Source organism: Saccostrea cucullata, unplaced genomic scaffold (genome assembly GCF_032062105.1).
Source record: "Saccostrea cucullata isolate Sc308-1 unplaced genomic scaffold, CSIRO_AGI_Scuc_v1 ctg2855, whole genome shotgun sequence".
NCBI lineage: Eukaryota > Metazoa > Mollusca > Bivalvia > Ostreida > Ostreidae > Saccostrea > Saccostrea cuccullata.
This window is the reverse complement of record NW_026939560.1, coordinates 1-13,037: the sequence shown is the minus strand read 5'-3', so window position 1 is coordinate 13,037 and position 13,037 is coordinate 1.

Below are 13,037 nucleotides of genomic sequence, written 5' to 3'. Positions count from 1 at the left end.
AATTATATTAGACATTTTACCCATTGCACACCTGCGCATGTACAGGTATGCGCATGATGACAATATTATCTTCTCTTCATGTTTTATATGTAATTATATTCTGAGTATCAAATCATTCTATCAAAAAATATACTCCAAAATGAATGTGTGCAATCTTTCCTTGACGTTTAGATAAATTCTGTGCATTTAATGACATCTTTCTTTTAGCAAAACAATTTCTGGTGGATATGAAATGACTTGATTGAAACAGCATTCATTGCTCTGTTATAAATATTTGAAACATAAAGAAAAAATCATATTTTAAAATTACTTTCAATTAATTAACTACAGATCATTATTTTTTATACCAGAAAGTTTAATGACTGATTCTTGCATCATTTTTTTACGAGACACTTTTAATTAAAAAAAAAATCGGCAAAAACTGTGACTTGAAGAGATATAATCAAATTAAGAAAAAAAAAACACTTTCAAATTCATTTAGTTCGGCATCTTTGCTGAAAGTTTCATGAAAATCCATCCACGCATTTACCAGAAATTGTTTGCACAACATCGGTAAGGATAATAATAATAGGAAAAGTTAAAAAGAAACACCAGAAAAATTAGGACTAACAGTACATGAAAAGTCGCGTTTAATATGATTTAAGAAATTCGTTTACTCCAGTAAATTTCTTGTATTGAATTTAATTTATGTATAACGGTACATTTTACATGAAATATATTGTGATATAATTAACTACAGTTTTCAAATAAGTATAATTATATTTAATGCAAAATACGTCGAGAATAACATAGTTTAATAGAGAAAATTATACGTTTTGTTTAAGAATATCGACATGTAAAAGTAAATATGCTTATACTTAAAGTTTAAGTATGTTTTTGGTTTTTAAATATGTCATAAATAATTCTGTATTTTAATCAAAATCAAAGGTTGTTTACAGTTTTATTATTGAAAAATGACAAAAACATTTACATTAAAACTTCCGACATTGTAATGTTGGCCCGACATTAATGAACCGTCAATGTTGCTTTGTAAACTTATGTTGAAACATTTAAAAAAATATATATTTATTTTAATTTTTATTTATTCATTTATTCGTTTTTAATTATCTAACCCTTATGTAGATTTTTCAAAACTGTGGAATATAACTTAGATTTTTCTCTAAAACTGTCGACTAATACCGTAGTACAATTACATCGGGCTCGAAGTCGGGCTCGAAAATCAATTAATTTAAACAATACACCGCGCCAAAATTCAATTTTTGGGGGGGTTACACGCAGCCATGTTGAACTTGATCATGCTGTTGTACAGAAGGAAAGTGCGAAAGAGAGTGTCGCGAAAAGGAGGAGCATGATTAGCTTTGGATGGAATTTCTGTTTTGACAGAAGATGAAGGTATTTTACGACCCTGTACTGCGGTAGGAACAATTTATAAAATTTTATCATGTGTCATTGAATGAATAATTGCTTCTGCTACTGTCAATGTTACTGCAGGGACGTAGCAACAGGCGGGGGGGGGGCCTGGGGTTGCCTGATCCCCCCCACTTTTTTTTTTCCAAACATTACCTTTACTATAGAAAATGTTCATTGAAGGGATGGTTGGCCCCCCACTTTTTACCATATTATACTGATATCAAGAAATTCTACGAAAAAAAATTTTAAAAAATGGAAGTGAAAGTAACAAAATTTGAAAAGGTGGCCACTACACCCCCCCCCCCCCCCCCCCCACCCCCCCCCCCCCCCCCCCCCCCCCCCCCCCCCCCCCCCCCCCCCCCCCCCCCCCCCCCCCCCCCCCCCCCCCCCCCCCCCCCCCCCCCCCCCCCCCCCCACCCCACTTTCAAAAACGATGCTACGTGCCTGTACTGTTTTTTAGTCTGGGCACTACACATAAAATGCCTGATCGTAAGAAGGTTTGGGCAAGCGCTATTTAAATTTTGCAATAATTATTTAACACTTTAAAACATCTGTCAGATGGATTTTAACCAGAATATCCTCGTTTGGGATTGGTTCAGGAATTTTAGTGTTTCTCTGTTCAACATTTACAGAGTATGTTGTTCAATGTAAAGAAAATATATTTATTTTTTAATGCATGTTCAAGATCATATTCAGCACATATTTTGATTATTTTAATAGTTGCAGTGGACTGTGCCTGAGACGATTCCCCACAGCGCCGGCGTATATAGTCAGCTTGTGAAAATGGTGAGAACCATGCTGCTCAAATTTTCATTTAACACAAATAACCTAACATTGATTTTATTAACTTGTATATTTTAATTAGCATAAGACTATAAAAAATATTGCAACAACTTGAACTACTATTTACCAAGTAAACAAGATGAAGTTTATATTCTTAATTTCCTTATGCTAAAAATGCAATAGCAATGAACTCTAACAGATAATTTAAACATACTATAAATTTCACAGAGCTATGCATAATTATTTTACATTAAATACTTAAGCATAAATTATAAAAAATAGCTATCATATTCTATGATGCACAATTATGCATGCATTATTTACAGGAATCTGAATGCTCACAAGAAGGACAAAAGCAGAATGAAAATTAACAAAAAGGTAAGATTTCTTAAATTTTCTGATAAGATCAATAAAATCACATGAATTGTTTTAGCTAACCTGAGCTATTTTAAGACCCAAGCGAGTTTTCTGATCAGTGTCTGCTCTGTCATCTGTAAACTTTTCAAATTTTTACATTCATCAGAATTAATCCTAATTTGAACAAAAAACCTTCAAGATACAACTTTTCTTTCAGAAATTGTGCCAGAAAAGTTGGAAGTATCTATGGGAATGATCTGACAACATCGAACTTGCTGAGCCTTCCTTCTTAAAGTGACATGACCAGATATTTGGCTACCCAGTTTGAGGTACGAACTAATCATTTGTTGTACGACTTATTGTGTATGAGATTGCCACCATTTACTGGAACTTTGAATTTCCTGTCCACTTTAAACCCCTGCTATCTACAGTGTAAGTTGTTAATATATTTCATTTTATGTTAGATCACTTGCTCATTATCCCAATAACTTGCATGCTGAATGCTGTAGATGCTAACCTTTGCATTTTTGTAAACTCTTAAATTCCATGTGTTCCGAGTATGGTGCACCATTGTGTACATCCGTTTCGTATCATGTTTTGTCGTCTCTAAATTTGATCTGATACATATTATAATATGTTTTTGAAATAATTCGGTGAACTTGATCACAAAAGTTTAAGGATTTTATTATTGTATGAATGTTATCTAATTGCTTTAATCATAAATACATCTGTTTGTACATTTTTTTTATGAAATGCCATACCTGTTATTGATTTTTCATATTTTTTTATCCATAGCATCTTTCTGCTAAATCAAATAAAATATTGTGGAGGAACATGGAGAAAAGGGCACCTCAACATATTCAAGGTCAAGCAGGTAAACACTGGTAAAATGCTCAAAAAAAGATGGCAAAAAGTCACTAGTCCCCAATTTACATGTACATCCACAAAAGCTGTCGATTGCTGGTCTGAAACTATAGATACGTATGTCTTAACATGTTAAATGCTGTAAATGCTATTATTTGCATTTATATTTGCAATGTTGGTTTATTGTGTAGTATGCAATCACATACATTTTAAATTTGATTTATAATATATATATATATATATATATATATATATATATATATATATATATATATATATATATATATATATATATATATATATATATATATATATATATATATATATACAAGTTTGACTTAAATAATAAGTGCATAGACATTTATTGTGGAAAAAATAAGACAATCAAGGGTAGTCTGAAAGAGCTTTGTTGGCAGTAAGTTGCAGATCTTGATACCCAAGTACAGTGGCTGGAACGTTATTGTTGACAACTTACAAGAACGATCACGTTACACGAACGATTAACGCACGATTAAACCTGTTACACGAACGATCTTTCACGTTCACGAATCTACACGTTACACGATCTTACACGATTGTTAACGCAAACGCACGTTTCTTCACTCAAAATAGTTAAAAATATTTAGGAATCAATATTTTCATAACGAAATACGGCTTATTACTTATTTAAGATTTCAAAGAATTATCAATTTTATTTATAGACAAGAAAAAAAACGGAAATTGATATTTCTGTAACTAAATATAAGCAAGACTTAATATTTTAGATTAAAAATAATTATTTCTAATGTTTTTATTCGATTAAAAAACGGGTTTTGTTCGTTCTATTAGACGATGTACATGTATGTGGGTCGTATAATTTGATTGAATTGGATATCATGCTATGCAGAAAGGGGGATACGATTGAACAAAAATGGCAGCATGGAATGACTTAAAATACAATTTCAAATTTTATCCTTATGTTTCCATTGATTCAATGTCTGATAAACTTGCCAATTATTTAACTTTTTTATTTGCAGAAATTTGGAATTAATTAATTACAAATAAGCTCAAGAGATAAACACAGATAATCAAAACTCCCGAAAATCATGCCGTGTCCATGTATATTTGTCGACTAACTAGTCATGTAAGCATTGAGAAATGTTTATAACTTTGTAAAAAAGAATATTTATTTTCAATGAATTGATTTCAAGATTATCTTGACCACAATAAGAAGTAAATAATAGTTAAAATCAGATTTTTCAAAAAGGCGTTAGAGATCTAAGTACGGTTTATCACAATATTGATCGCGCTATTTGACGAGAACTTAATATTGTACGACTTACTATATTGCTTGTTTAAGGGCGAAAATTAGTTCGTTCTGCATTCTATTATGTAAATTGCTCTTTTTCTTTTTATTTGGATTTTAATTAATAAATTTAGAAAAACAAACAAGGGAAATGTTTATTTTACAAATAACATTCCGATAAAAACTTACAAAAATTTACACGATTCTAAACGCACGATCTCGCACGATTAAAAACGCACACGATTGAGTCTGATACACGAACGATCTCATACGTTACACGAACGATCACTCACGATACAAGAACGATTCTACACGATTGGTTTGTCAACAATAACGTTCCAGCCAGTGTAAGAGATAGGTGGTGTCTCTGACCGATCCTTTTGCTCTTGCTTGTGGGTGAGTGAGGCTTCTCTGTCAGTGGCTTAGTGTGTCATAGATGTAAAAAGTAGACTGAGGCTCACTAAGCAGATGATGTAGAGACATTTCTGAGTAAAAAAGGGTGAATTGTGATTTTAATAAATATTATATTGCAAGAGTAATGAGAATTGCAAGAGTGAAATATTAATTTGTTTCCTTCCATATGAACTAAAAGAGTTTATGACATGAATTTTTTGCATTAAGATTAAATTGTAATTATGGCTAAAAAAATTGTTAAATATACTTGTACATATGTTTATACAGGATAATTTATATGTACATGTACATGTTTCAGAGCTCATTCTTGAAATTTGGAGGCAAAGTGTAGAAGATTAATGACTGAAAAAAATTATCACTATCAAAATGTCTTGCATTCCAATGTAAAATGAGGATATGTTAAAGTTATAATCATCAAGCAACAAACCTAGCAGCTGGAACAGATATGGGGTATTAGAGACAAATTATCAGCTGTTACTATTTTGTGTAATTGTGATGCCTTTTCTTTAATTTGAATTGACATAACCAAATGATATATAAGATTTTTTTGGTGTTGTATTTTACACAGTCAACATAAAGTATTTACTGTACTCGGTTAAAGATTTAAAAGCTGTCATATTTTTTAATGATGCCAGATCGACTGGCTTATTGTGTCGCACACATGTACGTACACTTTTAATCTCTGATTTATTGCCATGTTTTTACAAGTTGATAATTAGTGCATGGACATCTATTGTGGAAATACTTGGGAAACAATATAACGGTAGTCTGAAGAGCTTTGCTGGCAGTAAGTTGCAGATCTTGATACCCGAGTAAGAGAAAGGTGGCGTCTCTGACCGATCCTTTTGCTCTTGCTTGTGGGCGAGTGAGGCTTCTCTGTCAGTGGCTTAGTGTGTCTTAATAGATGTACATGTAAAAATAATGGGCAATTTTTATTGCCAACTTTTATTCTTTTATGCAAAGTATGATATGATTTTTTGTGAGAAATTGAAAAACCATTTACAACCCATGCAGCAGTTTTAATAGGGACAGTTTCAGTCACAGATCTTGCAGTCTTTTGGAGTCAAGAATGACTGCATTTTTTACACGTTGTGTTCTGATTTATTGCACATTTAAATTTTACAAACAGTTCTATTTTTATAATTATATTGTTATTGATTTGTTTGGACATGATGACCCATCGTTGTCAGGGTATCTTAAATTAATAAAATTTTAATTCCATATTAAGTGTTTTGTAAAATACAAAATTATTCATTTACTTAAATATTATTTAGTACCTACAACTAGTATGTAATATTTACTCCATTATAATTGAGCTACATTCATGATTGTAAATTTTTAAATGCTGACATTTAGGCATTAATTTTGAAATATCTTATACTTTGTTAAAACTCATTGTTTGTACACTATTGAGATAGCATGAAATAAAATTGAATGAGAAGTGGATTTGTGTATTGTAAAATACTTGCAAAAACACAATTATAAACCATACAAAATAATGATGGAATAAGTAAAAAAATAATATGCAATAATATAATTATATGAAATTTCATTTAATACAACCATAAATCTTAATGATATGGGAAGGTTTTATCCATATATTTCATCACATATACAAGAGATTTAATATAAGTTGATGAAAGATTAAAATTTGAACGTATTACATGTAGTAAGTTTACAATTCTCCGTATATAACTTAATTTTTGGAAGTATTATAAAGTAAAAAGTGAATTAAACAAAAAAATAATGAGGTAATGTTCTACATTAAATTTTATTAAACGATCAAATTTAATATAACCATAAAACTTTTATTTTATCGGCATGTTTAATAATAATTATACATTTTGTATACTCGATGTATAATATTTGTTTACGGGAAACTTAAATCCGAACGTATTAGTAAGTTTACAATTTTCCAAACTTTATTAAATTTGTTCTTTTAATTTTCCATTAAACTCGTATTAAACGCTTATTATTTTCTAACGTTTACGATCCCACAATATGTTATACTATGCATTTAAACATTAAAAAACCGCAGCATTTAAATTGCATTTAAGGTAAAAGTAAACCCGACTTTTCATGCAGTGTAAATTTCGATGAGAGACCTTAATAATGAGAAACAGCGGGAAAATATGTTTTCCATTTTCGTTTTTGGAATATACATATAATAAACATGCAGAGATTTTTCAGTGGTTTAAACCACTATATCAAAAATAAATTAAAATATTTTTGTAGTTAAATTTTCAATTTATAGAATTTGAGACCATTCTCCCTATATTAGAAACACCTTCTGTTTGATTTTGATTTCTGAAACTCATTTAGTGCCTCCAATCAGAAGGGGTGATTCTGACGAAGGATGGATCCAATAATATGTTACCTTATAAAAGTGATAACATCAGACACAGAGAACTCCAGAAAGGATCTCGATGAATACACTCCTGAAAAAGACAATGCTCACGACTTTGCTTGTTCTTGTTGTATTTAGATTTGCCAGATCTGCTTTAAGGAGCATAACTGCTGAAACTGATTTTAATGACATTGTATTTAAAAGGTCACAGGGTCATTGACCTTGGTGTCATTTTAAAGAACTTAATTAGGGTATGCAAACCAAATATGAAGTTAATATATCAAATATTTATTTTTAACGAATTTTAATCTCTGTAGTGCCAGATTTCTGATTTTTTATATGAGGGTACACATACTCCATGGCTATAGATTTTGAATTACATGGAAAGCTGTAGATTTTTTTCATAAATGCGTGGAAAAGATGTATATCTGCTTATTTAAACACAGAAAAATATATGTAAAACGTGTTATTGTGAGATTATGCCCGAATTTTCAACTTTTTAAAGAATTCGTAGAGTAACACTTTTTCAATAAATGTGCAGATGTTATTCTAAAAACTTGATACACGTAAATAAATACACATGTATTTTTAAAATGACTTGTGATTTTCTTATTGACATGTATCCTTGTTAATTAGTGGAATTTCAAAATAAACTGTTGTTTTTAATCGACAATAACAACAAAAAACCTTACCAGTGATTTGCACAAAAATCTTTGTTTGGGTATATGACTTCAGTCGAGTCTCCTTTGGAATTTTGTATGTAAACATTTCAATTATTTTGCAATTCTTAATTACCATTGCTATTATTCTGTTGATTCCTAACCAAGAAACGCTACCTAAAACAGAAAAATCCAGGAGTAAGGACCCACCTTAATATACGTTTTATTTACCAATAATTACCAAAAAAAATATAGGTCGCAATATTATATAAGATATGAGTCATAAATAAACAGAAGTATTTGTCAACATTGAAAAAGTCTTACATCTTTTTTTGTAAACTATGCTATAATAATGATAATGTAAAAACTGGTTCAAATGCATAATTATGATGCTGAAATTCCAAAATACTTGCTACGTATAAGATACTTTGAATTGTGAGTATCAGGGAATTATGTAACATTAGAAGTACAATAGAGAAAATGTCGGAATGAAGATAAAAGAAGAAGTTATTTGCCTTGTCAACATTTTTTAAAAGATTGATTAATTGACTAAATAACGAAAATAAACATTTTAATTTTTTTTAAACAAGATTTATCATTACACCTATTGAAAAGCATTCTTTAAAAATATTTTGTTTTATTTGGAATGAGTTTAAATTAATACGAGTTTTTGCAAAACCTATGACATCATAAGAGGATTGGAAGCCCTTAAGGACAAATCAAAGCTTGTAATACTAAAATCAATAATTTTTTCCAGTTCATTAAAGGAATTTCCGGCTGGAATGTATTAACAAATGAAGTACAATTTAATAAAAATACCGATTTGAAAAGAATATAAAGTACATGTAATACCCATATAGAATTATTATTTTTCTAAAGTACCGAAACTCAAATACCGCCAAAATCAATGTATCCATAGTTGGAAATATCAAGAATTCTTCTTAATTTAAAATCCATTGATAACACTCTTGTTTATTATTATTTGTTATTAGGAAGATAATAAAATAAATATAACATTATAACGGAAATGTTTTTATGTATGAACAAGTAATAAATTATGAATAACCAAGCAGAAAGAGCTAGGTAAACTTAATGCATAAAATGGCGCTGTCCATATATCAATTAATAAACTATCATCCTCTTTCCTATTTCATATATCATAATAAACTAGAGACTTATTAATTTCATTTCCTATACGTTTTTTTTTTCTTTTTTGATCTTAATGTTGTAAAACAGGCTTTGAGAAAATGGACATATATATATATATATATATATATATATATATATATATATATATATATATATATATATATATATATATATATATATATATATATATGATATATGTAATCTGTTTAATATCTAAGCAGCTATAATATAAATTGAAGAATATCTTATTGATCAAAAATCCAATAATTATTTAATTTTTCTTCTTCTAATATTGATAACACTCATTCTTGCATTTAATATTATCAAATGACCCATTTTTTTAAAAATATATTTTACGATTCCTGATAGTAAGAACATAAAAAAGGGAGTAATCAAATGTTGAACCCGCTTTTGATTAGTTAGTCTGGATCTTGAATCTGGAAACTCGAATTTCGAATCTCGTATTTCGAAACTTGAATCTCAAGTGAGCCTTCTGGGCTTTCGTATATATGACAACCATCAGCAAAGAACTGAAATATAAGCACAGTCTACGATCCGAAAATAAAAACATGCTCTTTAATTTTCTGAAATAGATCTTTCATTGTGTGATTATATACTTTGGATCAGAGGTTGTGCTTTATACGATATATTGAAAAACCGCTTCAACATTTGGCCATTTTCAAACAAATTAACAGAAAATGAGGACAATGGCACATTTTTCTGACGTAATAATGCATTGACTAGAGTGAAACGTACGTCATGTTTAATAGATACATGGTCACAAACAGTCTTAGTGATAAATACTGCGTTTTCAACCCAACTTGATCAGTTTTGATTTCTCAAAATTTCACAAGGCTAAAAAGGCCATAAGTGGCTCTTTCTTTTTTCCTTTCTTTTTTTTTTTTTGATGTTCTCAGTGATGAATGATACAGGTAAAAGAAAAGCGAATAATCTTATGGACCGCAGAAGATTAAAGACGGGAAGAAGATAAATTGACAAGATGGACAAGAATATTCAAATGAATCGTGCGCGAATGAAATTCCCGTAGTGTGCAACTTTTACCAATTAGAAACATCTTAGAGCTTTAACTCACGGACATTACCCTTTAAATGATAATAACCTCTTTAAACGTCATATAAAGTAGATTTACAGTTGCAATTGTAAATGTCAATGAGTGGAAATATCATCTTTATTATCAACATATTTCTCTATGCTGTCATTATCATTGTTTTACTTGTATTTTCAATTTAAGGGATGAGTTCGTAGATTCTAAAGGAAAGCCAAAGGCAAGTATTGATGGAAATGAATAAACCATTCTTAGTTTTTGTTTAAAACTTTCAATTAAGTTGTTTCAAAGTTCCAAAGATGTGAATAGTAAAAGTTTACTTTTTTATTACTTATTAATCATTAATTTCAAGTTTTCTACCTCTATTTTTCCTTATTTATGCAGCAATTTACCCATATCCTCAGTATGCATAGTTTTATGTTTCCAATTGATTCGATACGGTAAATTTCCAAATTTAAAATATGACAGTTGTCCAAGAATTTTTCTCGTATGTTAAGGTTTTCTTTAAGCAAAGAACAATTGACAAGGAAAAAAAATCCTTTAAATGCTATTTTAAATTATGAAGACATTTTACACAAAGTACGGACGGATGTTGAATTTGAAATTACTATGCTACCAGCAGTGATTTCTCTCAGATTTTCCTGTTTTGTTTTATTTTTCCTTTCCATGATTCTATGAATATAGAGGCATGTACATTATATGATTTATTATTAAATACTGATTTAAATTATATAATAAAAATGTGTAGAATTTGTGGAATTCTTTATATTTTTTGCAATCATCGTTAACAGTTTTTTGGTAAAAAAAAATACTTAAGATTTTATTTTGAACTGAAATATCATTCATATATTAATAAGTAAGGTAGGGTTATAAAAACTACTGGCGGTAAAACTCTCCACTGCAAAGTTTGTCATACGTCATTACACAAGGTAAATTCTGTGATGACACAATAGGACTCTAAAGATTAAACTAATGTAAGGAGTGTAGTGTTTGACAGCGGTGCCAATTCACAAAGTCTTTATCTCACATGGAAGCAATAATACTCGGCACTTGCGCAGTTTTGCACTAAAGAATCCTCCAAGAAGAAGTTTGTTGTCACCTCGTGAAAGGTACCATGTGGCAACAATGTCAGGCAGATGCAGAGCTCCATTTCACAGGATGCTAAAATTGCAGTGCGGTGCTGGTTGGCGCAAAGAGTTTTTATTGTTACCAGACCCATCTCAGAATTGTTGTTCTACTAGGCGTTATAACTGTTTTGGGGCTAATAAATATGAGATTACATCTGTTCAAAGCAACATTCACCAAAAAATTTACATCCCTTTGTTTGAATATTTCCACATACGGATTATTTTAGGGAGACAGGCAGCAATCTTTTATGACTTTTTGTTGGGAAACATTTGAACGAATTTTAAAAAACATTTTGATCTGTAAAAAGAGTTATTAAGTCATCTTGCTCTCGATCTATCCTTGCATCTTAATCTGAATAGAACCTCTCAAAATGTTGTTAAATTATTTCCTCAGTTGAAAGTTTTTAATATTGCGTCATGAATGTGTATTTATATGGCTAAATTGGAGGAATTGTATATGTAAATTTTGTAGAGTGAAGATTGATTTCTTAAATTTTCCCAATTTGATTTAAATCAGAGCCGTGATCTATTTGCTCTTCTATATTCAATTATCACCTGTAGTGATTAAATAAAATAGTGGAACGTAAAAATGATGTGAATTTTTACCCTTCTGCTCTGCTTCCTTATTAAAAATTACGCAATTGATTTTGATGATTAAAAAATACTCCTTGATAGAGTACCAGTAAATACAAGATATTACAAACTGGAGGTACAAATGGGGATTTCCCATCGCATTAGTAAATCTTCTAAAGTCACCTTCAGGGTATACACTTATGGATTGTATACGATTATATCTTCTATCTTTTTTGAAAATATCAATGTTCATTTGTTGTTTCTTTGTTGTTTAACGTTCCTTTCGACATTATCAAACAAGTGTTAACAAATGTTTTTTTTTTTCTCTACGTTTATGTAATTAAAAGAAAAAGAATCACATACCTCCATTATAAAATGCGGTCTATGTAGGATTATTGTGTCGTGAAAAAGGGAGTCCTACAGAAGTGAGGATCAGGAGGGAAGTTATGGACACCGTGGAGATGTTGAGAAAGCCTTTTGACATCATTCGAGGACTTTACAGAATGTTTAGTGGGAGTAAACGTGAGGGATGAAGATTTTTAGAGTCAGATATTGATTGGATGTTTTGGCCCCTAGACCACAAGGTTATCTGTGATCTCTCTCAGATCGGTATCTACTGCATCTCTCAACACACAGTGATATAGGTAGAGTGTGATGATCTACCATCTGGATTAACCAGACTGAATTTGATAAGTCCTTCAAATAATTCATTTATCAGATACCCTTGTGTAGTTAAAACTGACAAAATTTATATTTCTAGTGCATTATTTCGCATAAACCATTTCAAATTCATAAAGACCAGCAATGCCTTTTTTGCCATTCCACACGGACCATGTTCATTCGTATCAAAGACAACGTTAAAAATCATGATTATAATTGCCAATGGATATTTGATATTGTGTTTTGCTTTCGGTCCTATTGCTGGCCGACAACAGCATTGCCATGGATACAGAGATGTCGTCATTAAGGTTAGCCGTCTGAGAATGTCCTTTCACAAATATTA